Genomic DNA, 26,984 nt, shown 5'->3' with positions numbered 1-26,984 from the left:
TAAGGAATCTGCCTGCCAATGCATGAGACATGGGTTTGATCCCTGGTCTGGGAAGATCTTACATGCTGCCAAGCAGCTAAGCCTGTGTGCCACAACTATTGAACCTGTGCTGTAGAGCCCAGGAGCCACAACTGCTAAGCCCTCACACCACAGCTACTGAAGCCCACGTGCACTAGAGCCCATGCTCCACAGCAGGAGAAGCCACCACAATGAGAAGCATGTGCTCTGCAACTCAAGAGTAGCCCCCGCTCACTCTAACTAGAGAAAAGCCCATGCAGCAGTGAAGACCCTGCATAGCCAGTAAATAAATGAATTTTAAAAAGACTTTGAAAGGTCCATCAACAGATGAATGGATAAGAAAGCTCCATATACAAAATGGAGTATTATTCAGCCATTAAAAAGAATACATTTGAATCAGCTCCAATGAGGTGGATGAAACTGGAGCCTATTATACAGAGTGAAGTAAGCCAGAAAGAAAAACACCAATACAGTATACTAATGCATATATATGGAATTTAGAAAGATGGTAACAATATCCCTGTATACGAGACAGCAAAAGAGACACAGATGGATAGAACAGTCTTTTGGACTCTGTGGGAGAGGGAGAGGGTGGGATGATTTGGGAGAATGGCATTGAAACATGTATAATATCATATATGAAGCTATCGCCAGTCCAGGTTCGATGCAGGATACAGGAAGCTTGGGGCTGGTGCACTGGGATGACCCAGAGGGATGGTACGGGGAGGGAGGTGGGAGGGGGGTTCAGGATGGGGAACACATGTATACCTGTGGCAGATTCATGTTGATGTGTGGCAAAGCCAATACAATATTGTAAAGTAATTAGCCTCCAATTAAAATAAATTTAAATTAAAAAATAATAATAAAAAATTAAATTAAATTAAAAAAGTAAAAGATCAGAGAATAAAAATCATATAATCATCTCAATAGATACAGAAAAAGATTTGGACAAACTTCAACATTCAATTAATCTATGACTTTTGGTCAATTAATCTATGACTTTTGGTCAATTAATCTATGACAAAGTAGGCAATAACAGACAATGGGAAAGGACAGTCTCTTCAATAAGTGGTGCTGGAAAAAATCAACTACATGTAAAAGAATGAGATTAGGATATTTTCTCATGCTGTATACAACCATAAATTCAAAATAGATTAAAGACCACAGTGTAAACCTGGAAAAGTCCTAAAAGAAAACATAGGCAAAACACTCTTTGACATAAATTGTAGCAATATTTTTTGGAATCTTTCTTTTAAGGAAAAGGAAACAAACCAAAATGTACACACACACAAAACATACATGCATAAGGGCCTATTACTCCAACATGAAAGGGAATCCAATTCTGTCATTCGCAACAACATGTACGGACCTAGAGGTTATTATATTTAGTGAAATAAGTCATACAGAGAAAGACAAAGACTGTATGTTGTCATTTATATGTGGAATCTGAACTATAAAACAAATGAACACAAATAATAAAATGAAACACACCTGAGTATTCATATTCATATTCAAAATAATACCACATTTCTATAAGCTTGGCTGTAAAATATTTGATCCAATGAGATAGCATGGGAGAGCTGTCATAGTCAACAATTCCCTGGCGCCTCCTGACTTGATGAGTTGGAGGCATTTTGCTTTCTAAGCAGAATTAGTATCCAATTGTATTAGCATTAAAGGGGCAATTCTATTATTGCAATGTCTACTATAAGCACAATTGTGTCCCCCAAAGTTTGTATGTTGAAATTCTAAGCCTCATAGGATTGTATAGGAGCTAGGGCCTTTAAGAAGACAATTAAGGTTAAATGAGGTCACAAAGGTGGAACCCTAATCCAATAGAACTGGAAGAAGAAGAGACACCAGAGCTCTCATTCTCTTCAACACTGAAAGAAGCAACCAGAGGTGGCTATCTGCAAGCCAAGAAGAGACCTCTAACCAGAACCTGAGCCTTCTCAGAAACTTGAACTTTCCAGCTTCAGGAACTGTGAGAAAATAAATTTCTGCTGTTTAAAAAAAAAAAAAAAAAAAAGAAACACACCTATAGATACAGAGAATAAACTAGTCATTATCAGTAAAGAGATCCATAGAGATAGAAAGTGGTTGTCAGGAGCCTGGCAGACAAGGAGAATGGAGAATGACTGCTAGTTGGTTTGGGGTTTCTCTTTGGGGTGATGGAATTGTTCTGGGATAGATAATGGGGATAGTCTCAAAATCTTGTGAATATACTAAACAACCACTGAATTGAATTTTATGGTATCTGAATTATGTTTCAGTAAACTCTTTTCTTTACATACTATTCTGTGTAAGCAAGTTGGGGTAGTAGAAAGAATGAGACCAAACTTTATTTATTCATCTTTTTAACAAGAGAAAAGTATACAAATTTCTGTGTTTGAAGTGACATGGGAGCCATCACAAGGAAATGAAGACATGAAGAAATGAGTAAACCCAAGTGATTTTTTTCAACTATATTGAGACATAATTGACATATGACATTGTGCAAGTGTAAAGTGTACAACAGGTACTTCCCTGGTGGCTCAGTGGATAGGAATCTGCCTGCCAGTGCACGGGATGCAGGTTTGTTCTCTTGTACGGGAATATTCCACCCGTCACAGAACAACTAAGCCCATGGGCCACGACTACGGAACCTGTGTGCCCCAGCGACTGAAGCCCACGCTCGGCAACTAGAGGGGCCACCGCAATTAGAAGCCTGAGCACCGTAATGAAGAGCCAGCCGCCCCTCTTGCTGCAACTAGGGAAAGCCCATGCAAAAGCAACGAAGACCCAGAGCAGCCAAAAATAAATAAATATTTAAAAAATTAAGTGTACAGGATACTGATAACACTTTTATCTTGCTATATGACTACTACCACAGTGTTAGCTAACACCTCCAGTAATAGGGAGATTAAAAAAAAAATAATTTTATTCATTTTGCGGTTCGGCTGCAGTGGGTCTTCACTGCGCACGTGGGCTTACTCAGCTGTGGTGTGCAGTGCAGTGTGGTGGCTCCTCCTGCTGTGGAGCGCAGGCCGGGACACGCGGCCTTCAGTAGTTGCGGTATGTGGGCTCAGCAGTTACGGATCCCAGGCTCTACAGCACAAGCTCAACAGTTGTGGCCCGTGGACTTGCTTGCTCCACGGCATGTGGGATCCTCCTGGACCAGGGCTCAAACCTCTGTCTCGTGCTCTTGCACTTGGCGGGTGGAGTCTTTACCATGAGCCACCAGGGAAGTCCGGGAGATGTTGACTAAGGTATAAACCCGAGTGTTTTTATGGAAAGACTGAAAAGTCATGGAAAGGTGTCATAGGAAAAAGGTGAGCAAGTGTAGTAAACGGGAAGGGGAGAGACGTGCTTAGCAAGGCCAGTTCATTCAGATTCCTCTTAAGACAGAACGTTAGTGTTAGGAGAATTTTAACCTATGTGAACTTTAGTCTCCACTGCTGAAAATTGAGACATTAATACCAATTTTACGTATTTTTATGCATATTAAGTGAGAAATATATGTAAACCATTTAGGGGGGTGAGATGGGTCTGACTCACAGTAGGTGTATAACACATGTTAATTTGTTTTCTTCCTTCTTTCCTTCCTCTCTCCCTCCTTCTCTGTTTTCCTCCCTTCCTTTCCTCCATTCTTCTTTCCTTTATACCAGATTAAGGCACTGAATCTGGAGAAAAGAAAATACAGGGGTCCTGCTGTTGACAGGGAAATAAAAGTCTAATCCTCCCTATGAACTGGGGGCAGAAGACTGGGGCAATGGGGGACAACTCAGAGAAAAGCTCTGATTTAAACAGAATTCTTCCACTCATTCACTGCGATGTGGCGCTGAGCCCGAGAGGGCCTGTAGAAGTTATCAGCATTGCCTCCAGGGAGGAGGGAGCTGTCTGTTGGCTTCAGGGGCAGTTGTTGACCAAACAAAGTTGTTCTTTGATTCCAGCCAGAAATGGCTTGATTTTTCCAGAGGACTAGGGACCACAAGAAAACTAGTTTTTAAAATTATACATTTCTTTGGGCTTCCCTCTCCTCCACCATTTTCTTTGGAATTTTGGACCTTAGTTCCTGGACATGCACACATTTAAAAAGCTCCATGCTGCTAAGTCACTTCAGTCGTGTCCGACTCTGTGCGACCCCATAGACGGCAGCCCACCGGGCTCCCCCGTCCCTGGGATTCTCCAGGCAAGAACACTGGAGTGGGTTGCCATTTCCTTCTCCAATGCAGGAAAGGGAAAAGGGAAAGTTAAGTCGCTCAGTCGTGTCCAACCCTCAGGGACCTCATGGACTGCAGCCTTCCAGGCTCCTCCATCCATGGGATTTTCTAGGCAAGAGTACTGGAGTGGGGTGCCATTGCCTTCTCTGAAAAAGCTCCATAGGTGATTCTAAAAGAATGTTGTTGTTGTTGTTGTTTTTTAACTTTAACATTCATTCAAGTCACATGGAGCATTTTGCTAACATGCAGTTTCTGATTCATGGGTCTGGTGTGGAGCCTGAGACCCCTCATTTCTAGCAGGCTCCCATATAAAGCCAAACTGTTGCTTATCCATGGGCCACACCTTGAACAGCAGAGGTTTAACAGCTGATCTGCATAGAACAGATTGAATGTTACACTAACTGTTAAAGTTGAAAAAGCTGGGTTCTATGACTACTGTGCACCTCAAACTAGTCAACCTGCCTAGAGTTTATCTGCTGAAATGCTTCATGGTGTAGAAAGTGGGCACTTCAACACCTGGCTGGTCTCTCTGGAAAGGAGAGCTATCAGAGAGAGGAGAGGGCAGCTGCTCTTCTAAGGTCAGAGTCTGAGGAGAGGGTCCCTGAAATTCACCAGAAGCAACCACTGGCGACTGCAGACTGCAGGGATTATCAGCCTGAATTTCTGGGGGTTTTGATCCAGTGTCGTGGGTGTGTCAAAGGTGTTTGGGATGCAGTTTGGCCACCATGGGGGTATAAGCACAGACTTTGGAGTCAGAGGGGCCTCAGACCTCTTTGTAGCCTCGGATTGTACTTAAGTTATGAAAAAGAGCACTGTCTAAGCCACAGTTCTCTTATTCATATAGTGGAAAAAATAATACCAGCCTTGCAGGATTGTGTCAAGGTTTAAGAAATAATGCAGGTGACTGCCTGCCATGGCCAATGCTCTTTAAGTGGGGGTTCTTAGCCACTGATGGCAGGTCAGAGTGCAAATCTAAGAAAAGGGCCACCAGGGGCCAGGGGGGGCAGTCCCCAGAATGTTTACTCTCCTCTGTTTCCTCACGGTGGGTGCTTCAGTCAACATGAGTTAATTCAGGGACTGACTGGCTTGTACCCTTTGGCTCTTTGGTTTAGGGTGGTGGATGTTATGTTTTTGAGGCTCCCATAGCATAGATTTTTTTGCTTTCAGTTCAGTTCAGTCACTCAGTCGTGTCTGACTCTTTGTGACCCCATGAATCGCAGCACGCCAGGCCTCCCTGTCCATCACAAACTCCCGGAGTTCACTCAGACTCACGTCCATCAAGTCAGTGATGCCATCCAGCCATCTCATCCTCTGTCGTCTCCTTCTCCTCTTGCCCCCAATCCCTCCCAGCATCAGAGTCTTTTCCAATGAGTCAACTCTTCGCATGAGGTGGCCAAAGTACTGGAGCTTCAGCTTCAGCATCATTCCTTCCAAAGAAATCCCAGGGCTGATCTCCTTCAGAATGGACTGGTTGGATCTCCTAGCAGTCCAAGAGACTCTCTAGAGTCTTCTCCAACACCACTGTTCAAAAGCATCAATTCTTTGGCCTTCTTCACAGTCCAACTCTTACGTCCATACACGACCACAGGAAAAACCATAGCCTTGACTAGACGGACCTTTATTGGCAAAGTAATGTCTCTGCTTTTGAATATATTATCTTTTGCTTTAGGAGAAGGCAATGGCACCCCACTCCAGTACTCTTGCCTGGAAAATCCCATGGATGGAGGAGCCTGGAAGGCTGCAGTCCATGGGGTTGCTGAGGGTCGGACACGACTGAGTGACATCACTTTCACTTTTCCCTTTCATGCATTGGAGAAGGAAATGGCAACCCACTCCAGTGTTCTTGCCTGGAGAATCCCAGGGACGGGGGAGCCCGGTGGGCTGCCGTCTATGGGGTCGCACAGAGTTGGACACGACTGAAGTGACTTAGCAGCAGCAGCAGTGGTCGGTTGCTCAGAAGATGTATACTACCCCTCTCATTCCCTGAAGCTGACATCTCTCTTTTCAGAGAGATGACAAACTATTGTACACGACATTAAGAATTTTCAAGCGGAACTGGCCCTAATCATTTTAATCTAGCTCCCTCATTTTAGATTAAACCTGCCTGAGGCTATAGACTTGGTGGCAAATCTGGGCCTAGAACACCATTCCACCCCACCGCTGCCAGCTCCTGCGGGGTGTTTCTGCACTGTACTGTTCTGCTGCCTAGTTAGTACCTGCTTGTTCCTACTTGGCATTTTAGATTCAGATGGGACAAAGTCAAGGTATAGTATGTTTTAATTTTAATGTGATTCAGATGGGACAGATGGGTATAGTATGTTTTAATTTTAATTTTAATGTGCCAGGCGTGTGCATCCAGGACATCCAGGACTCTTGCTCAGTCTGTTTTCATTTTATAGAATTTGGAGAGAAGTTTACTATTACAGTAGTTCATTATTCTATCTTTGCTCGAGACTTTTTATTGGTCACATCTGTGGCTTTAATCCTGAACTGTGTGTCCAGAGAACAGTTGGAATGGCACAGTACTTTGGCCACATGGCCTCCTTTGCAACTTCAGTTGCTGAGATTAGGGTTGGGGGTATCAAATAAGCTGCTCAAGGTCCCACAGCTTTCGGGAAAAGTGATCCCTGTCTTATACTCAGTTGTCGCCAAATTCCAGGCTGATGACAGTCTTGATCAACACACACTTGTCAAAGGAATGAGAGAAATTGAGAGTAAAATGATGAGACTTTAAAAAGAGAACACAAAAATTTATTTACAAGCCTGCTTTTTAATTCTAATTTTATAGCATTTTGACATTTTATAATTAAAATGTCCTTTTTAAAATGAAAGTATGGTCCTTGTAGATTACAGATAGTAGATCCCTCTCCCACTCATCTGTTTACTTTTTACAATGTTTTTATTTGGCAAAATGAGAAAAAATTGGTCCTCTCTGGAAAAATTAGCATTCTATCTAGGTCCCTGGAATCCAAAAGCTGGATACCAGGGGTCTATGAAGACTCTGCATCATAACTTTCCAAAATGCGTTGTGTTAATGTGGCAAGGAGCCAAGATTGCTGGCATTTAAGTAGGAGTCGGAAAATTGTCTCAGGGTGTGTTCAAAGATCTCTTTCTCATTGAGAGAGAGGCTGAACCTTTTAAGTTCCTCCTTCCAACATTAGAGTCCATAGCTCCCCCCAATTGAAAATTGATTTCATTCATTTTTTTTAGGCAGAAATAAAAGCATTGAGGGCACTTCGTGGTCTGCGTTGGTGGGTGAAGGACTGAAATGAGACAAGAATAGAACTCTGCGCTCCCTACTCCCCAAACCGCAGCAGAAAAGGAACTCGAAACTGCACCCCCAACAGGGGGAGGAGGAAGCTTTGGACATCCTTTTCATGTGACCGGCTAGCATGGCTTTGAAACCATGCCCCACAGCTTTAACAGAAACTGGTGACTATCAGAAATTCTTGAGCTTATCTTACAGAACAGCAGGTAAGGGAAAAGCTTCTTAAAACTTCCTTCTGCTTATAGCCTGCCCTACTTGAGCAAGCGCAAGCTCGCCTTTAATCACTTCGTTGCTGATTGCGTGTCCTCATAGGTTCACGTAGCCTAGGAATTTGGAATCAGCTCTTGCCCAGTTTGAACCAGCTGAGACTATTTGGGATCATTGACTCTAAAACTGGACCTGAGTAGAACACTGATTACCTGACCTTTTCCCTGCCTCCACTCATCTTTCTGAATGCCTAAGACCACTCTGCTTCTTTAACCCGTAAATATTTCAAGCCCCTTGACTTTGACAAGGCAGATCTCGAAGTTCTTCTCCCATCTTCTCATTTGGCTGCTTCATGAATAAGCCATTTTTCTGTTGCAAACCTCATCATCTCAGCATTTACCTTGCTGAGCATCATACAAAGGAACCTGGTTTGGTTACTGGTTTCTCCTTTGAGAGGCAAGAACTCTGCCTGAGAGGAGGTGCATTGCAAGGTGCTTGGGGAGAGTTTAGCAAGCCCTGGTCAATTACCTCTGGAAAAAGTTGGCTCTCTGTTATTTTCTGTTATTTTTGTTGTTTAGTTGCTAAGTCATGTCCGACTCTTTTGACCCCATGGACTGTAGCCCGCCAGGCTCCTCTGTCCGTAGGATTTCCCAGGCAAGAATACTCGAGTGGGTTGCCATTTCCTTCTCTAGGGTATCTTCCTGACCCAAAGGAATCAAGCCCTTGTCTTCTGCATTTCAGGTGGATTCTTTACCGCTGAGCCACCAGGAAAGCCCTTAATTTCCATTAATTAGACTTTAACATTACTTTGGAGGATGAAGCACTTATCAAGAAATTCAAATGCTTGTTCCTACTATTTAACTGGAAGGCTCAATAGTGAAAAGATATAGGATGGTTTAATCAGTGAGGCATGCCTGGGAACTCCCAGGATGAGCCGTGGTTCGGTGTGGTGGTCTAATGAGAAAGTGATGGAGACAACTCTCCAGAGGTAAAATCAAAAAAAGATGCCACATATGAGAATTCCCTGACAGCCTGTTCTTTCAAAGGGTGTTGATTTTCTAGGGACTGCCCTGGTGGTCCAGGGATTAAGAATCTGTCTTTCACTGCAGGGGATGAGGGTTAGATCCCTGGTCAGGGAACTAAGATCCCACATGCCTTGGGGCAACTAAGCCCTCACACTATTGAACCCACATGCCATGACTAGAGAAGCCCACGTGCTTCAACAAAGACCCAGCACAGTCCAAAAAAAAAAAAAAAACGAAACAGAAAATAGGTATATTGATTTTCTAAAATCCTACTTTATTCATGTGGGTTTAAGGTAGCTAACAGAAACACAAGATTTAAAAAGCAAAAAGTTAAGGATATAAGGATAATAAGAGTAGAAGGAATAAGATGATTACGAGGAAGGTGAGGCTCATCATTCAGAAATGCTGGGTGGACTGTCTATCTGAGTTTGGTACTGTTTAGGGCACTGAGGCGGAGAAGGCAATGGCACCCCACTCCAGTACTCTTGCCTGGAGACTCCCATGGATGGAGGAGCTTGTTGGGCTGCAGTCCATGGGCTCACTTGAGAGTCAGGCATGACTGAGCAACTTCACTTTCACTTTTTCTTTCACGCATTGGAGAAGGAAATGGCAACCCACTCCAGTGTTCTTGCCTGGAGAATCCCAGGGACAGAGGAGCCTAGTGGGCTGCCGTCTATGGGGTCGCACACAGTCGGACACGACTGAAGTGACTTAGCAGCAGTAGCAGCAGGGCACTGAGGAAATAAGACAAACCCCTACTCCAATAGAGTTTATGATGTGTTCATGTAATGTACAACAACTCTATTGAAATGCAGACCTGAATCCAGCCCATACCTTTCCCTTTTCAATATCATTTCATTAGTTGAGTCCCAGGGACATCCTTTAATTCATTTAATTCTCTTAGGCACTACTGACTTCTGCCATTAATTTTGAACTGTGATTTTTTTCCCCCCTTTTGTACTGATTTGATACAATGTGGCAATATTTTAAATATCATTACTGCATACTGTAGCTTCTTATCTTTCCTAAAAACAAAACAAATAACAGTACCTATTTTCCTGATAACATATAGGCTCTATTTCTAGCCTTGTGTACAAATGCATTTTTGTCACATGCAACTTGTTATTGATAAAATAATTTCAGATTATTTGTAGCACTGTTTCCTGGAACTTTGAGAATCATCAACTGAAGGAGTTCAAGTCTTATTTGAACATATCTTTCAATTAAGAATGACCAATTCAAAGATGCTTTGTTAAAAATAACATATAGGGCTTCCCTGGTTGTCCAGTGGTTACGAATCTGTCACGCAATGCAAGGGATACCAGTTCAGTCCCTGGCCTGGGAAAACCCTGCATGCCGCAGGCAACTGAGCTGATGAGCTGCAATGACAGCCTGTTCGCCTAGAGCCTATGCTCTGCAATGAGAAGCCACCACAATGAGAAGCCTGCATGCCACAGCTAGAGATTAGCCCCTGCTCTCTGCAACTAGAGAAAGCCTGTGTATAGCAACAGATCCAACACAAACAATAAAATAAAGAAAGAAATATTAAAAAATAAAAGTAACATATGTTTAAACTTTTAAACATATAGATTTTTAAATAAAATCTATTTAAAAGTTTTTATTGGAGTGTGGTTGACTTACAATGTTGTTTAGTTTCAGTTATACAGCATTGTGGTTGTTGTATATATAGGCTTTCCTGGTGGCTCAGATGGTAAAGAATCTGCCTGCAATGCAGGAGACCTGGGTTCAATCCCTAGGTCAGGAAGACCCCCTGGAGAAGGGAATGCCAGTGTTCTTGCCTTGAGAATTCCATGGATAGAGGAGCCTGGCAGGCTGCAGTCCATCGGGTCACAGAGTCAGGAGTGGCTGAGCAACTTATACACACACACACACACACACATAATTCTTTCCCCACAAAAGTTATTACAAAATATTGAGTAGGGTTTCCCATGCTATACAGCAGGTCCTTGTTGGTTACCTATTTTATATATGGTAGTGAAAGTCACTTAGTTGTGTCTAACTCTTTTGTGACCCCCAAGGAGTACAGCCTCCCAGGCTCCTCTGTTCATGGAATTTCCCAGGCAAGAATATTGGAGTGGGTAGCCGTTCCCTTCTCCAGGGATCTTTCCAAACCAGGGATTAAACCCAGGTCTCTCACACTGCAGGCAGATTCTTTACTGGCTGAGCCACCAGAGAAACCCACATATGAAAGTGAAAGTGTTAGTTGGTCAGTTGTGTCCAACTCTTTGCAATCCCATGAACTGTAGCCCACCGGCTCCTTTGTTCATGGGATTCTCCAGCCAAGAGTACTGGAGTGGGTAAACATTCCCTTCTCCAGGGGATCTTCCTGACCCAGAGATTGAACCCTGGTCTCCTGCATCACAGGCAGATTCTTTACCATCTGAGCCACCAGGGAAGCCCATATACAGTAGTATGTATATGTTAATCCCAAGCTCCCGATTTATCTATCCTCCCCCAACTATAAGGGCTATTTTTTAAAATGATCTTTGAAATTAAAACATAGAATCTAAAAATGCTGATGAAACACATGGATCCTAAAGATAAAATAGATGTGGAAAAGAAAATGGCAACCCACTCTGGTTTTCTTGCCTGGGAAATCCCATGGACGGAGGAGCCTGACAAATTACAGCCTATGGCGTCACAAAAGAGTTGGAGATGACTGAGCAATTAAATGACAACAACAACAACAATGATGCTCTGAAGAGCTGGTGACAAGTGAGGACAGGGAAAAGAGTGATTATTTTGAAGCCCTCTTGAGGCAGACCTTGGTAGATAGTTGCTTTCCATCTGTTTTATTTAATCGTCACAACAATCCCATAAGCTGCTGCTGCCACTGCTGCTGCTAAGTCGCTTCAGTTGTGTCTGATTCTGTGCGACCCCATAGATGGCAGCCCACCAGGCTCCCCCGTCCCTGGGATTCTCCAGGCAAGAACACTGGAGTGGGTTGCCATTTCCTTCTCCAATGCATGAAAGTGAAAAGTGAAAGTGAAGTCGCTCAGTCGTGTCCGACTCTTGGCGACCCCATGGACTGCAGCCTACCAGGCTCCTCTGTCCATGGGATTCTCCAGGGAAGAGTACTGGAGCGGGGTGCCATTGCCTTCTCCGATCCCATAATCTAGGAACCATCAACTCCCTTCTTAGAGGAATTGAGACCCAGTGATAGTGAATTGACCAGAAGCTAGTAAGTGAAGGAGCTGAGATTTACAAACATTTATGTCTACTCCATCTTGTTACAAAAATTGATTTGGGACTACAAGCTGAGATTTGAAACCAGGCCTTTCCTTTTTTGGTTATGGGTTCCCATAGCTTGACATCCCATTACAAAAGATTCTACTAGTGGAAAATGACTTGGTTCAGGCATAACAGAAACATTATCTTGATCTTCTGAAATTGGTGCTCTGGGGCTGTTATTTAATAAGCACTTCTCAGGAACTCTCACACTTATTAACTATGAGTAATAAAAGTGCGTTTTATCGTAGGTGGAAATAAGCTTTCTTGCAGTTTTACACTAAGAGAATAAATGCCATCATCTTCATATGCTTATTCCAGAGCAATAATTCCCAACTGGGAGTGATTTTGCCACCTGGAGGATATTTGGCAATGTCTAGAGGCATTTTTGTTGCTACAGCTAGTGAAGGGGGTGCTACTGGTAGTAGAAGCCAGGCTGCTGCAAAATGTTCTACAAGGCACAGCATGGCCCCCACGACAAACAGTTGTCCAGCCCCGCATGTCAACAGTGCTGAGCTTGTGAAACCCTGCTCTAGAGGAAAGGGATTACCTGGTATGTGAAATATTTGTGGCTTTTAATAACAACCGATAAATACCAGTTATTAAACATCCATGGTGGACTTCCGTGGTGGCCCAATGGTTAAGAATCCACCTGCCAACGCAGGGGGCACAGGTTCCATCCTTGGTCTGAGAAGATCCCATATGACATGGGGCTACTTAGCCTGTGCACCACAGCTTACTGAAGCCCGCATGCCTAGAGCTTGAGAGCTGCAACTGCTGAAGCCTGTGCACCCTAGAGCCTGTGCTCGGCCACAAGAGAAGCCGCCGCAAAGGGAAGCGTATGCGTCACAACCAAGAGGAGCCCCTGCTCGCCACCACTAAAGCAAGTCTGTGTGCAGCAACGAAGGCCCAGAGGAACCACTGACAAATAACTAAACAAACAAACAAAAACAACAAAAATCCGTGGTGTCTGAACGCTTCAACTGATCAGTCAATACTTACGCTCCTGGTATCACTTCCAATGGTCCAAAAAAAAGATTTTCATATATGGGAAACTGTAATGGGAAACCAAGAAGTTCTGAAAATTTGAGCAGCTACCAAAAGGGAAAAATCGTAGTCAGTCCATACAATGAAAAAGAGCTATACACGGGGGCAAGGAAGACGGTCCCTTCAGTGTGGGTGGTTAAGAGCAGGATTTCTGAAGTGGGGAAGAAAGATCGCTTTTTGTCTTCCTGATTTGCCATTCGCCATCCAGGTGACCTCAGAACAATATATTGAATTGCTCTAATAATTCGTCCTCCATAAAATGGGGATAATGGTAGCACCCAGGTCCTAAGGTGGCTGGGAGCTTTTTAATGAGATAATATGTGTGGCACACAATGCCTAGCACAGAGAGGCACTCAGTAAAGTCTTGCTTCCCTAGTTGTTATTATTCTTGGAGAGAATCCATCAAGGTGGGGCCTGGGAGCTGCCCACACTTCCTTCAGAGGGGAGCTCCTCCTTGAGCAGCTACACTTGAGTCAGAGCCGTGGGTGCTTTACGCGGGTTCTAGGACACAGCCTGTCTAGCTAGTCATGAGCTGTTCATCACCGCAGCTGAGCCGGGGTGGAACTGCGCTTGATTGACTGCAGGGTGGGGGGCGGGGGCGGAAGAAGTAGGAAAGAGGATGGAGAGCAAGTTTCTTTTTCCTGTGAAACTTCCTAAACTGAGCACCTTCATCTTGGTCTGCAGAGCAGAAGCAGCATGCGGAGTGGAGTGTAAAAGTCTCCATCTGTGAATGATACATAAGGTTTAGAGCTGGGGCTACCCCAGACTCCTTCCCCAGGCAGGATGCGAGCTCTCTAGAACCCTCCAGGGCAGGTGTTAGGCTAGCTTGGCCCCCAGGCATTCCGGTGAGGACAGAGGGCGGGGTGTTCTTGCCCTGGATACCTGCTAGGTTCTCGCTTATGAGGTCATTTGGGCTCTTGGCCTTTGTCTGACGTGGATTTTACCAGGGAACGGCTCTGTCTTCATCCTTTGTGATCCACACCCTTTGCCGCCTTTTCCTGTGCTTTGTAAACAGAGATATTTTTAGTTTTCTTTCTCTGGTATTGTTCCAGCCCCACGCCCTTGTGACTTCCTGGTGCAGGGCAGTCATCCTGCAGGGTCGGGAGGGCCGTGTTCTGATCGTGCAGGTGTGGGGCCTTTTGGTGCAATCTCAAAAACGACAGAATGGTCTCTGTTCGTTTCCAAGTCAAACCATTCAATATCACAGTAATCCAAGTCTATGCCCCAACCAGTAACGCTGAAGAAGCTGAAGTTGAACGGTTCTATGAAGACCTACAAGACCTTTTAGAACTAACCCAAAAAAGATGTCCTTTCTATCATAGGGGACTGGAATGCAAAAGTAGGAAGTCAAGAAACACCTGGAGTAACAGGCAAATTTGGCCTTGGAATATGGAACGAAGCAGGGCAAAGACTAATAGAGTTTTGCCAAGAAAATGCACTGGTCATAACAAACACCCTCTTCCAACAACACAAGAGAAGACATGTCTACACATGGACATCACCAGATGGTCAACACCAAAGTCAGATTGATTATATTCTTTGCAGCCAAAGATGGAGAAGCTCTATACAGTCAGCAAAAACAAGACCAGGAGCTGACTGTGGCTCAGATCATGAACTCCTTATTGCCAAATTCAGACTGAAATTGAAGAAAGTAGGGAAAACCACTAGACCATTCAGGTATGACCTAAATCAAATCCCTTATGATTATACAGTGGAAGTGAGAAATAGATTTAAGGGCCTAGATCTGATAGATAGAGTGCCTGATGAACTATGGACTGAGGTTCGTGACACTGTACAGGAGACAGGGATCAAGACCATCCCCATGGAAAAGAAATGCAAAAAAAGCAAAATGGCTGTCTGGGGAGGCCTTACAAATAGCTGTGAAAAGAAGAGAAGCGAAAAGCAAAGGAGAAAAGGAAAGATATAAACATCTGAATGCAGAGTTCCAAAGAATAGCAAGGAGAGATAAGAAAGCCTTTCTTAGTGATCAATGCAAAGAAATAGAGGAAAACAACAGAATGGGAAAGACTAGAGATCTCTTCAAGAAAATCAGAGATACCAAAGGAACATTTCATGCAAAGATGGGCTCGATAAAGGACAGAAATGGTATGGACCTAACAGAAGCAGAAGATATTAAGAAGAGATGGCAAGAAGAACTGTACAAAAAAGAGCTTCATGACCCAGATAATCACGATGGTGTGATCACTCACCTAGAGCCAGACATCCTGGAATGTGAAGTCAAGTGGGCCTTAGAAAGCATCACTACGAACAAAGCTAGTGGAGGTGATAGAATTCCAGTTGAGCTATTCCAAATCCTGAAAGATGATGCTGTGAAAGTGCTGCACTCAATATGCCAGCAAATTTGGAAAACTCAGCAGTGCCCACAGGACTGGAAAAGGTCCATTTTCATTCCAATCCCAAAGAAAGGCAATGCCAAAGAATGCTCAAACTACCGCACAATTGCACTCATCTCACACGCTAGTATAGTAATGCTCAAAATTCTCCAAGCCAGGCTTCAGCAATATGTGAACCGTGAACTTCCTGATGTTCAAGCTGGTTTTAGAAAAGGCAGAGGAACCAGAGATCAAATTGCCAACATCCGCTGGATCATGGAAAAAGCAAGAGAGTTCCAGAAAAACATCTATTTCTGCTGTATTGACTATGCCAAAGCCTTTGACTGTGTGGATCACAATAAACTGTGGAAAATTCTGAAAGAGATGGGAATACCAGACCACCTGATCTGCCTCTTGAGAAATTTGTATGCAGGTCAGGAAGCAACAGTTAGAACTGGACATGGAACAACAGACTGGTTCCAAATAGGAAAAGGAGTACATCAAGGCTGTATATTGTCACCCTGCTTATTTAACTTACATGCAGAGTACATCATGAGAAACACTGGACTGGAAGGAACACAAGCTGGAATCAAGATTGCTGGGAGAAATATCAATCACCTCAGATATGCAGATGACACCACCCTTATGGCAGAAAGTGAAGAGGAACTAAAAAGCCTCTTGATGAAAGTGAAAGAGGAGAGTGAAAAAGTTGGCTTAAAGCTCAACATTCAGAAAACAAAGATCATGGCATCTGGTCCCATCACTTCATGGGAAATAGATGGGGAAACAGTGGAAACAGTGTCAGACTTTATTTTGGGGGGCTCCAAAATCACTGCAGATGGTGATTGCAGCCATGAAATTAAAAGACACTTACTCCTTGGAAGGAAAGTTATGACCAACCTAGATAGCATATTCAAAAGCAGAGACATTACTTTGCAAACAAAGGTTCGTCTAGTCAAGGCTATGGTTTTTCCTGTGGTCATGTATGGATGTGAGAGTTTGACTGTGAAGAAAGCTGAGCACTGAAGAATTGATGCTTTTGAACTGTGGTGTTGGAGAAGACTCTTGAGAGTCCCTTGGACTGCAAGGATATCCAACCAGTCCATTCTGAAGGAGATCAGCCCTGGGATTTCTTTGGAAGGAATGATGCTAAAGCTGAAACTCCAGTACTTTGGCCACTCATGCGAAGAGTTGACTCATTGGAAAAGACTCTGATGCTGGGAGGGATTGGGGGCAGGAGGAGAAGGGGACGACAGAGGATGAGATGGCTGGGTGGCATCACTGACTCGATGGACGTGAGTCTGGGTGAACTCCGGGAGTTTGTGATGGACAGGGAGGCCTGGCGTGCTGTGATTCATGGAGTCGCAAAGAGTCGGGCACGACTGAGCGACTGATCTGATCTGAACAGCCCTCCTTGTTGACTGCTGTCTCGGAATATGGCCTTCATTCTGTGGGGTCATGGACTTGAGCTCTCCTCAGCTTATATCAGCCTCTGCCACTTGAGTCCTTTGGTTGGTGGCTTTCTGCTTCAGGTCGTGGGTGCAGGCTGCTGGAAAGTGGTGGGGAGAGATGGCGACCTCCCTTGGAAAGGGCGAAGGACACGGCACAGGTCCACTTTTATTTATCTTCTCATAATTTTTGCATATTTAAGTTTTTCTTAAAAACTGTATTTATTTATTTGGCTGTGCCAGGTCTTAGTTGAGGCAGGCTGGATCGTTAGTAGTGGCATGTGAACTCTTAGTTGCAGACTGGGCTCTAGTTCCCTGATCAGGGTTTGAACCTGGGCTGCCAGCATTGAGAGCATGCAGCCATAAGCCACTGGACCACCAGGGAAGTCCCTGGATATTCTCTGTCTTGATCTACACTAGGAACTTCCTGGAGGCTTGTGTCTAAGAGACAGGGGGCAAGTGCAGGACTCAGAAGATGGCCGTGAAGCACAGACTTGAGTGTTGGTGGGGACACTGGCTGCCTCAGGCCCAGCATCTGGATTTATCTACCTGGCAGCTCAGACAGTTTATCACATCAGGGTTCTCCTTAGAACCAGCAAGCCCAGGGTCTCAGGACTATATGCTTCTGCCCACAGAATTGTGCCCACCTTCCCTAGTTTGCTCACATGTAGCATCACTCCTAGCTGGTACCCTGACCCACCATTCTCATCTCCATCTCCGCACTTAGCTTGCGGTTTTCAGGTTGTGCCTGAAGGAGCACAGGCCTTAGAGTTGGTTTCAAGTTGCTGTTCTCCCACCTACTAGTCCTATGTGACTTGCTATTCGAGTCTGAGTATTTTTGTTTGTACCAGGCTCATTGCCCTGCTGTGACAATTGATTCAATAATTGTTATTTGAGTGCCAAGTAAGTGTCAGACACTGTGGTCAGTATGGAGGGGCACAAAGACCAGTACTCAGAACTCGATTCCTGATCTTTTTTTAAAGATGCATATGTTAAAAAAATCTGCTTATTTATTTGGCTGCACCAGGCCTCAGTTGCAGCATGCGGGATCTTTAGTTGTGGCTTGTGGGATCCAGATCCGTGACCAGGGAACAAATCTAGGCCCCTTGCTTCAGGAGCATGAAATCTTAGCCACTGGACCATCAGGCAAATCCTTCAATCCCTCATTTTGAATCTGGTTTAGTGTTGGGAAGTAGGGCCAAAACCAGATAACTTCAAAATAATGGGTAAAAGCTAAGATAGAGGTAAGCACAGAATGATTTAGGAGTACAAATGAAAGGCAAAAATGCTTTTTGGAGTAGATAGTGGATGAGCTGTTTTTAAGAATGGGGGGATATGACCCAGCCAAGTGGGTGAAGTTGAGGTACATGCTCCTGGAAGATGAAATGATGTGATGGGAGCAGGGGATTACTGAAAGTTAATGTTCAAGACAAAGATTGATGGGGCTGATGCTGGAGAGTGAATAGCGGCTACGTAATGGGAGGCCTTATAGGTCACACCAAGAATTTGGAACTCCATCCTACAGGCAAGGGGTCTTAAAGCAGGAGAGGGACATGGCCAGATCTGGGTTTGGACCAGTCACTTTAGCAATTATGTTGGGAACGGATATGAGAGTGAAATCTCTGGAGCTAGAAATCCAGGTAGGAGGCTGTTGCAATAGTCCAGGTGAGTGATGATAAATGACCACACAATTCATCATCAGCAGGTGCTGGGTGTAGGGGAGAGGGGTCAGATGTTAAAAATCAGGGCAATAAAAAGAGCAGATCCTAGAGGCAGATTGCTGAGGGGAGGGTGGGGTTAAGGATGACTCCGGGTGTCTGGCTTACCTGGGATGGGTGGAGGATGTGCCATTGACTAATGGGGGTCACAGGAGGAGCTGGTTTGGGATAAGAGTGGAGATGATGAGTTCAGCTTCACACAGGTCTAGTTTGAGGTGCCTGTGAAATGTCCCAGTGGAGATGCCTAGCACAGAGTGAATACACAAATCTGATTTCGGAAAGGAAATCCAGGCTGGGGTATAGATTTGTGAGTTGCCTGAACATAGATGACAGTGAAAATTCCCACAGTGGATGCTATTGTCCAAGAGCACTGTGTGGATTGGGAAAAGTACTAGTCAAGGGCTGACTGACAGGAAACTCCAGTGATTAAGTGGTAGGTGGAGAAAGGGTCCAAAGCAGAAACTCATACCTACGTGGAGAGGACGGTGTTACAGTCATGAGGGAGTAGATGGTTTCAAAAATGAGAGAGTGAGTAATAGAGTCAAGTGCATCAATAATAAAAGTATAGAAAACTCCCCACTGAATTTGGCAATAGGAAGGTATTGATGATTTTCAACTGAGGAGTGGATTAGGGGATCAGAGACTGCAGTGAATTGAATTGGGGAGGGGAGGAAGTGGGAAGAGTAGTACAGGTTTCAGTAAAGGAGGAATAAGGAAGACAAAGTGGGGCTGAGAGACCCAAGTGAAGGAAGGTTTTTGTTTGCTTTTATTTTTTTATTATGTCTACAATCCCCATTTTGTATATTAAATTTTTATTTTGTGTTGGAGTATAGCTGATTAACAGTGTTGTGATACTTTCAGGTAGACAGCAAAGGGACTCAGCCACACATATACATGTATCCTGTCTCTCCCCAACTCCCTTCCCCTTCAGGCTGCCACATAACACTGAGCAGAGTTCCCTGTGCTGTCCAGTAGGTCCTTGTTGGTGATCCATTTTAGATATAGCAATGTGTAATGTCCATTCCCAGCTCCCTAACTATCCCTTCCTCCCATCCTCCCCTCATCCCCAGCAACCATATGTTCGTTCTCTTTTAAAATGTTGCCAAATTTCAGCATATTTGTAGTATCAGAGGCAGGAAAATATTAGAGAAGGGGAGGCTGAAAGACAGGGAGTGAATACAACCGTCTCAGACCGTCCTGATATCTGTGACGTGAAACTCCAACAAGTTCAGACAAGCAGGCTTCCTCCTACAAGTCATTTTTCACAATTAAACTGTAAGCCTTCCCTCTTCACCCAGCAACAGAGTCCACTAGTCTTTGTGTCTCCGTCTGCAGCAGCTCAAATTCCAGCTTTCTATATGGACCCAAGTCATTATTCAGTCATCCAACATGAACAATTGGCTCCCCACATACTTGGCTGAGCAACAAGGCTTCCAACCAGGTTTTCTCAGCCTACTTCAGTTCAGCTGATTCCAGCACTTACTTATGCACCCCTGCCTCCAGCCCTACTGTCTGGGTGCCAGACCTGCTGTTTCCCAGGCTCAGGAATTATTTAGTTTTCACTTCAACCATAGAGATCTCATCCAACCTTTATGCATAACAGTCTATCCCCACCATCTGTGACCCTTCCTCATACTGCCATCCACAGCTTTCCAGCTGTCCAACACCAGGAACCTGCCAATTGGGTCTTGCCTTTCAATAAACTTCAAATATGCAGACTATTCCTGTATTGTATGAGCATCAGCTGAGTCAAGCAACAGAACTAGAAGGTTCCCAACTGATTGACACATATCTTCTCCAGGCTAGAGTGGATCTTACCAGACTTCAACTCTATTCTGGACAAGTACAATAGTCTGGTCAGACAAATTTTTATAACACTGCCCAGGCATTAAGGGCTCTCCAGCAGATTACATTACCTTTATCAGCACCCCAGCTATTTTTTTTTTTTTTTTGCCTAATTTTGGATCTAAAGGGCAGCCTTTAATTGCTCTGCCTCAGACTCTTCAGATGCCACTTGGCATCTCCTTTCTTCCATGAAACTCTCCCCATTCAGACATGACAGCTTTGGTAAAATATTAGTTAGGCTAAGTCTTGCTTGCCTCCAGTCAGTCATCTTTGTATGAATCCAATGGTTGTTTTGTGTTGTTTTTCTAAATGGATTTTAGCTGACATTCATGAAGAGCAGTGAGTACCTATAACTGTGCTGCTAAAGGAAGGAAATCTGAGAAGGTGCATTTCTGTGCCAGAGCTGTGTCACAGCCATCCTTCGGGCTCTCTGCTGGAAAAGCAGAATCAAGTTTCAAATAATGCATTTAAAAATGATATCCTCTGTTTTATAAATGTGGGACAGTACCGTACCCCGGGCTTCCCCAGTGGCTCAGTGGGTAAAAAGCCCACCTACAACGCAGGAGCCACAGGAGATGTGAGTTCAATCCCTGGGTTGGGAAGAGCCCCTGAAGTAAGAAATGGCAACCCACTCCAGTATTCTTGCCTGGAGAATCCCAGGGACAGAGGAGCCTGGCAGGCTACAGTCCGCAGGGTCACAAAGACCAGGACACAACTGAACGACTGAGCATGCTTGCTCTGTATCCTACCTCTGTGAATGTAAAATATCTTGTACCTATGTAGCAGTGACTATGCTTTACCAGAGCTGTTAATTAATATTATTATTATTTGGCTGTGTGGCTTGAGGGATCTTAGTTCCCTGACGAGACCATGGATTGAACCCAGGCCCCCGGGAGTGGAAGCATGGAGTCCTAATCACTGGACCGCCAGGGAAGTCCAAGAGCTTTTTTTTTTTTTCTCTCTCTCTATTTTTAAGATAATTTTTACAGCTATATTTTATTTTTTTAATAATTTTATTTATTAATCTATTTATTTTTGGCTGTGCTACATCTTTCTTGCCGCGTGAGTGCGAGCTTTTCCCTATTTGCGGCGAGCAGGGAAGCCCACACCCTTGCAGTGGGCCGGCTTCTCGTTGCAGTGGCTTCTCTTGTGGAGTGGGGGCTCTAGGGTATGTGGGGTCCAGTAGTCGCAGCTCCTAGGCTCTAGAGCACAGGCTCAATAGTTCTGGCACATGGGCTTAGTTACCCCGAGGCGTGTGGATTCTTCTTGGACCAGGTGAGAGCTGCATTGGCAGGTGGATTCTTTACCACTGAGCCACCAGGAAAGTCCCTTCCCAACGCCCCCACTCCAGCTGTTTTTAATGAGGCTATTCTATTCTAGAGTGTTTTCTTTCCAGATGATGATTGAGAAGCTAATAAATAATGCAGGATACTACAACAATAACAGAACTTGGCTGTTTCCTGGGGTTTTGTCTTATATGTTTATTTATTGATGGAGGCAAGTCTCATTTATTTCCCTAGGATCTCTTGGTTTCAGCATTGTTTTTCCAGTATGCTTCTTTTAAAAACATTTTAAACTGGAGGATAATTACTATATTGTGATGGCTTCTGCCATACATCAACATGAGTCAGCCATAGGTATACACATATCCTCTCCCTCTTAAGCCTCCCTCCCACCTCCCACCCCATTCCCCCCTTCTAGGTTGTCACAGAGCCCCAGCTTTGGATTCCTTTGTCATACAGCAAATCCCCATTGGCTATCTACCTTACATATGGTGGTGTATATGTTTTAGTGCTACCCTCTCAAATCATCCCACTTTTTCTCTCCCTCACTGTACCCCAAACTCTATTCTCACTGCTGTCTTGTAAACAGGTGCATCAGTACCGTCTTCCTAGATTTCACATATATGCTGTAATATACAATGTTGGTCTTTTTCTTTCTGAAGTACTTCACTCTGTATAATAGGCTTTAGGTTTGTCCACCTCATTAGAACGGACTCAAATGTATTCCTTTTTATGGCTGAATAATATTCCATTGTAGATATGTATCACAACTTCTTTGTCCATTCATCTATTGATGGACATCTATGTTGCTTCCATGTCTTGGCTATTGTAAATAGTGCTGCAATGAACATTGGGGTACATGTGTCTTTTTCAATTATGGTTTCCTCATATGCCCATTGGGTCATATGGTAGCTTTGTACATGGAAAATATATGGGAAAACAATGGAAACAGTGAGAGACTTTATTCTGGGGGGCTCCAAAATCACTGCAAATGGTGACTGCAGCCATGAAATTAAAAGATGCTCCTTGGAAGAAAAGCTATGACAAATCTAGACAGTGTGTTAAACAGCAGAGACATTACTTTGCTGACAAAGGTCCATCTAGTCAAAGCTATGGTTTTTCCAGTAGTCCTGTATGGATGTGAGTGTTGGACTATAAAGAAAGCTGAGGGCCAAAGAATTGATGCTTTTGAATTGTGGTGTTGGAGAAGACTCTTGAGAGTCCCTTGGACTGCAAGGAGATCAAACCAATTAATCCTAAAGGAAATCAGTCCTGAATATTCATTTGAAGGACTGATGCTGAAGCTGAAGCTCTAATACTTTAGCCACCTGATGTGAAGAACTGACTCATTGGAAAAGACCCTGATGCTGTAAAAGACTGAAGGCAGGAGGAGAAGAGGAGGACAGAGGATGAGATGGTTGGATGGCATCACCGACTCGATGGACATTAGTTTGAGCAAGCTCCGGGAGTTGGTGATGGACAGGGAAGCCTGGTGTGATGCAGTCCATGGGGTCGCAAAGAGTTGGGCATGACTGAGTGACTGAACTGATACAGATGGTAGCTTTATTCCTAGTTTTTAAAAGAATCTCCATACTTCTCTCCATAGTCTTTTTAAAATTATTATTATTATTTTTAAATGGATATGACTGCAAAACCTGGAAAAGCTGTTACTGCTGTTAATGCATAACATATCGATATGTTCTCTCTCTCTTTGTATATAAACTCATATTTTATATACAGTAAGTCCCCTACATACAAACAAGTTCCATTCTGAGAGCATGTTTGTAAGTCCAACATTTTCATCCAATAAAGTTATCCTAGGTACCCAGCTTTTATAGCTAACACCAGACACATGAACTAACTTATGTGATTGGATGTGTGAATGCATGTTCCTATGTTTTTAAGTTCTCAACTCGAAGGTTCATATGTAGGGGGCCTACTGTATATAAAATATGACCAACCTAGATAGCATATTCAAAAGCAGAGACATTACTTTGCCAACAAAGGTCTGTCTAGTCAAGGCTATGGTTTTTCCTGTGGTCATGTATGGATGTGAGAGTTGGACTGTGAAGAAAGCTGAGCGCCGAAGAATTGATGCTTTTGAACTGTGGTGTTGGAGAAGACTCTTGAGAGTCCCTTGGACTGCAAGGAGATCCAACCAGTCCATTCTGAAGGAGATCAGCCCTGGGATTTCTTTGGAAGGAATGATGCTAAAGCTGAAACTCCAGTACTTTGGCCACCTCATGTGAAGAGTTGACTCATTGGAAAAGACTCTGATGCTGGGAGGGATTGGGGGCAGGAGGAGAAGGGGACGACAGAGGATGAGATGGCTGGATGGCATCACTGACTCCATGGACATGAGTCTGAGTGAACTCCGGGAGTTGTTGATGGACAGGGAGGCCTGGCGTGCTGCGATTCATGGGGGCAAAGAGTCAGACACAACTGAGTGACTGAACTGAACTAAACACATTGTATTAAACATGTAAGGTCTTATCTACATAGGTTTGACTAGAGAAGTTAACAAAGTATTCTCCAAATAAAAACAGAGAAGATAAGGCGTGAAAATTGATAAAGATAGGTTCTAAAGGTAGAGAATGCAGATGGAGGGACTGGCCTAGGGTAGGAGGAAGGACTCTCACCCTGGTGGGAGAGGGAAAAGGAAAAGTGAAGATGGATAAGAGTGTGGACGGGGACTGGAAAGTTAATAAAGCTCTCATCTTAGGGCTTCCATTTTCTCATTAAGATCGGAAGAGTTGTTGTCTGCTGAGATGGAGGGGCTTTGGGGTTGGGTGGGTGGGTGGCTTGAAGAGTGCTGTGGAGGCTGGAACAATTTCTGAGGAGAATGGGGGAGATCGCCTGCAAAGCACAAGGGAAAGGATCCTTGATCTGTGACACTCAGAACCCAGTTGATATGGGAGCCCCTGGCACCATGATGGAATTGTGTGCTTTCCTTCATCGGTAGAGGAGGGTTGAGGCAGGTCATGGCGTGCGTTAGGTATCCTCAGAGGCAGAAGGCAGATGCTTGTGAGAGCTGGATTCAGGTCAACTGTGTGGTCTAGGCTGGGTGGGCAGAAAATGAAGGACTCGAGGTAGGCGTCGTGAGGCTGAGGGGCAGATGTAGTGAGTGAGAACAGGGGAGAAGTATGTGGCAAGAGGGTTGCTGTTTGAGACTGGGCCACTGGAGCTTGAGATTTCTGACATGAGGCAGTTCTGACAAGGTTCTTGGATGTGGGGGAAACTGAAGGGAGTGGAAACGAAGCCACGGGATTGGGGAGGTTTGTGTGTGGTGTCTATGAGCTATGGACATCCAACTTTCCCAGCAAGATGGCGGACGTGGAGGAGAGAGAAGGGCTGTTGGTCTTGAGTGTGAGGTTAGATGTTGAAAGTTAGAGGAATGGCAGAGGCTCGTGGAACCTCAGGGAAGAGGCTGTTTTCAGGAAAAGGAAGAGCAAAGGTTTGGAAATGGCCCTGGGGAGTGAGGAGGAGGACACCCCCTCTTCCTGACCTTGGGTTCAGTGGGAGTTGGGAGTTGAGTGAGCTCCATGAAGGGTTACAAGGAAGCTGTCAGACTGGAGTCTGTACAGTTTGCACGCTGCCCAAGGAGGGGAGGGACTGGAACCATTAGTCACACTTTGAGTCCTCAGGGGCTGGACTGCCTAGGGGGTACTTTTAACCAATGTGAACTTCTAAACCAGAGGAGCCACCTTCTAATTTGCCCAAGGTTCAGAAGGGTTAGCAGTGGCCTTGGGGAGTGCTGTCCTCAGCAGAGAGCTGGGTTTCATCAGAGATGGCAGAGTGTAGAGAATGGATCAAAGATGTCATGGAGTTCACTAGGCAGTCGGGGGTTCAAATGGCCCAGAGGGAAGGTTGGTGAGAGAAGCGTGGAGATGGGGAGGAGAGGGTGGCGGGTGGAGATGGGGGAGGAGAGGGTGGTGGATGGAGAATGGAGCAGCCTTGAAGTGTCCTGTGGAGGAGGGGTATCTGGAGGGGCTTTCCCCAGGGAGGAGGGGCTCTGAAGCATGAACAGACTGGCTGATTCCAAGGTCCCCCCCCCCCCAAAAAAAAAGCCACTAGCCTCTCAGGGCCAGGCTGGAGCTCCAGAATGATCCCATTTGGATATATCAGCATAGTCCTTGGACATCTACATTGGTGTCAGTATGCTTATTAAAAATGCATGCTTCCGGACCCCACCCAAGATATGAAGACATGACGCCTTGGTGTGCCATTATGCTCTCCTCCAAGGTGATTTTTAAGCATGTCAAAATTCGAGAACCTCTGCCTGGGAGTCTTGATGGTCCTGGGTGCATAGCGCCTAGTGGTATTCAGTGGGGGTAATATCGATTCAGCACCTGGTGCAGGGCTTGTTTGGACAATGACAGGTTTTACACACAACCCCGGGTTTGTATTGGTGACATGGGAGGGGTGTAGGAACCCGCAGAGAGTTTACTGTTAGCTGATACACATGCCATCCAGGGAGTGAGCAGAATATTGCTTCACTTTTCCCTTCACAACACCTCTCAGTCACACCTCTGGGGATCCCCCTTCTTGCTCTCGTCTCCCCCTTTTTCTCTTCCACAGGCCTCTTGGTCTTTTCTATCCACAGCCTCTCTCATGGCTCTGCTGCAAGTAGGGGCCCCGGGTCATTCCTGAGGCTGGTGTGTGGAACATGAGCAAGGCAGGTGTACTGACGGCCCCCCTCACTTCCTTCAGTACTGTACCTTGCTAACAATTTACCTCATTTCTCTGTGTTACTGAAGGCTCCTCAGAAGTGGGGGGAGAAAAAAAGGAAAGGATGGGGTGCAAGGACCCCTTCCCACCTTGTCACCTGAATCTTACACTTTACGTGGGTTCCAGTCCTGCCTTGGCAGCCAGTTCTCTCCAACACCTCCAGCCCACAACTGAACTGGAACTCTCTTGAAATTCTAAGCAGAATTTGAATTAATTCAATTCCAATCCAACATCAGAATCTGAGTAAAGCAAATGTCTATTTAGTTGGGAAGCTTTGGGCTTGCCAGGTGGCTCAGTAGTTAAGAATCCACCTGCCAACACAGGAGTTGCAAGAGGTGTGGGTTCAATCCCTGGGCCGGGAAGATCCCCTGGAATAGAAAATGGCAACCCACTCCAGTATTCTTGCCTGGAAAATTCCATCGACAGAGGAGTCTGGTGTGTTACAGTCATGGGGTCACAAAGAGTCAGATAGGACTGAGCACATGCGCAAGTGCAAGCTAGATGCTTTGGCAATACAGATGATACACATCAGCGAATGGTAGAGGGAAAACTCTTGTGCCCTAGGGAACAGAGAAAGGAGCCCTGGCAGGGCTGGGTTTGAAACTGCCAAAAG

General features: G+C 44.8%; 1 long non-coding RNA gene across 1 annotated transcript in view; it reads left to right on the top strand.

Annotated features, from left to right (window-relative positions):
* The window catches only part of LOC113905847, a 197,571-nt gene that overhangs the window by 14,766 nt on the left and 155,821 nt on the right, over positions 1–26,984 (top strand). Inside the window, exon 2 of the long non-coding RNA XR_003514741.1 lies at positions 7,431–7,694. This is a non-coding gene — a long non-coding RNA (uncharacterized LOC113905847). The remainder of the gene's footprint in view (positions 1–7,430; positions 7,695–26,984) is intronic.

The sequence above is a fragment of the Bos indicus x Bos taurus genome, chromosome 15 (assembly GCF_003369695.1).
Source record: "Bos indicus x Bos taurus breed Angus x Brahman F1 hybrid chromosome 15, Bos_hybrid_MaternalHap_v2.0, whole genome shotgun sequence".
NCBI lineage: Eukaryota > Metazoa > Chordata > Mammalia > Artiodactyla > Bovidae > Bos > Bos indicus x Bos taurus.
The sequence above is the reverse complement of the archived record's forward strand: the minus strand, read 5'-3'. Positions and strand labels throughout refer to the sequence as shown.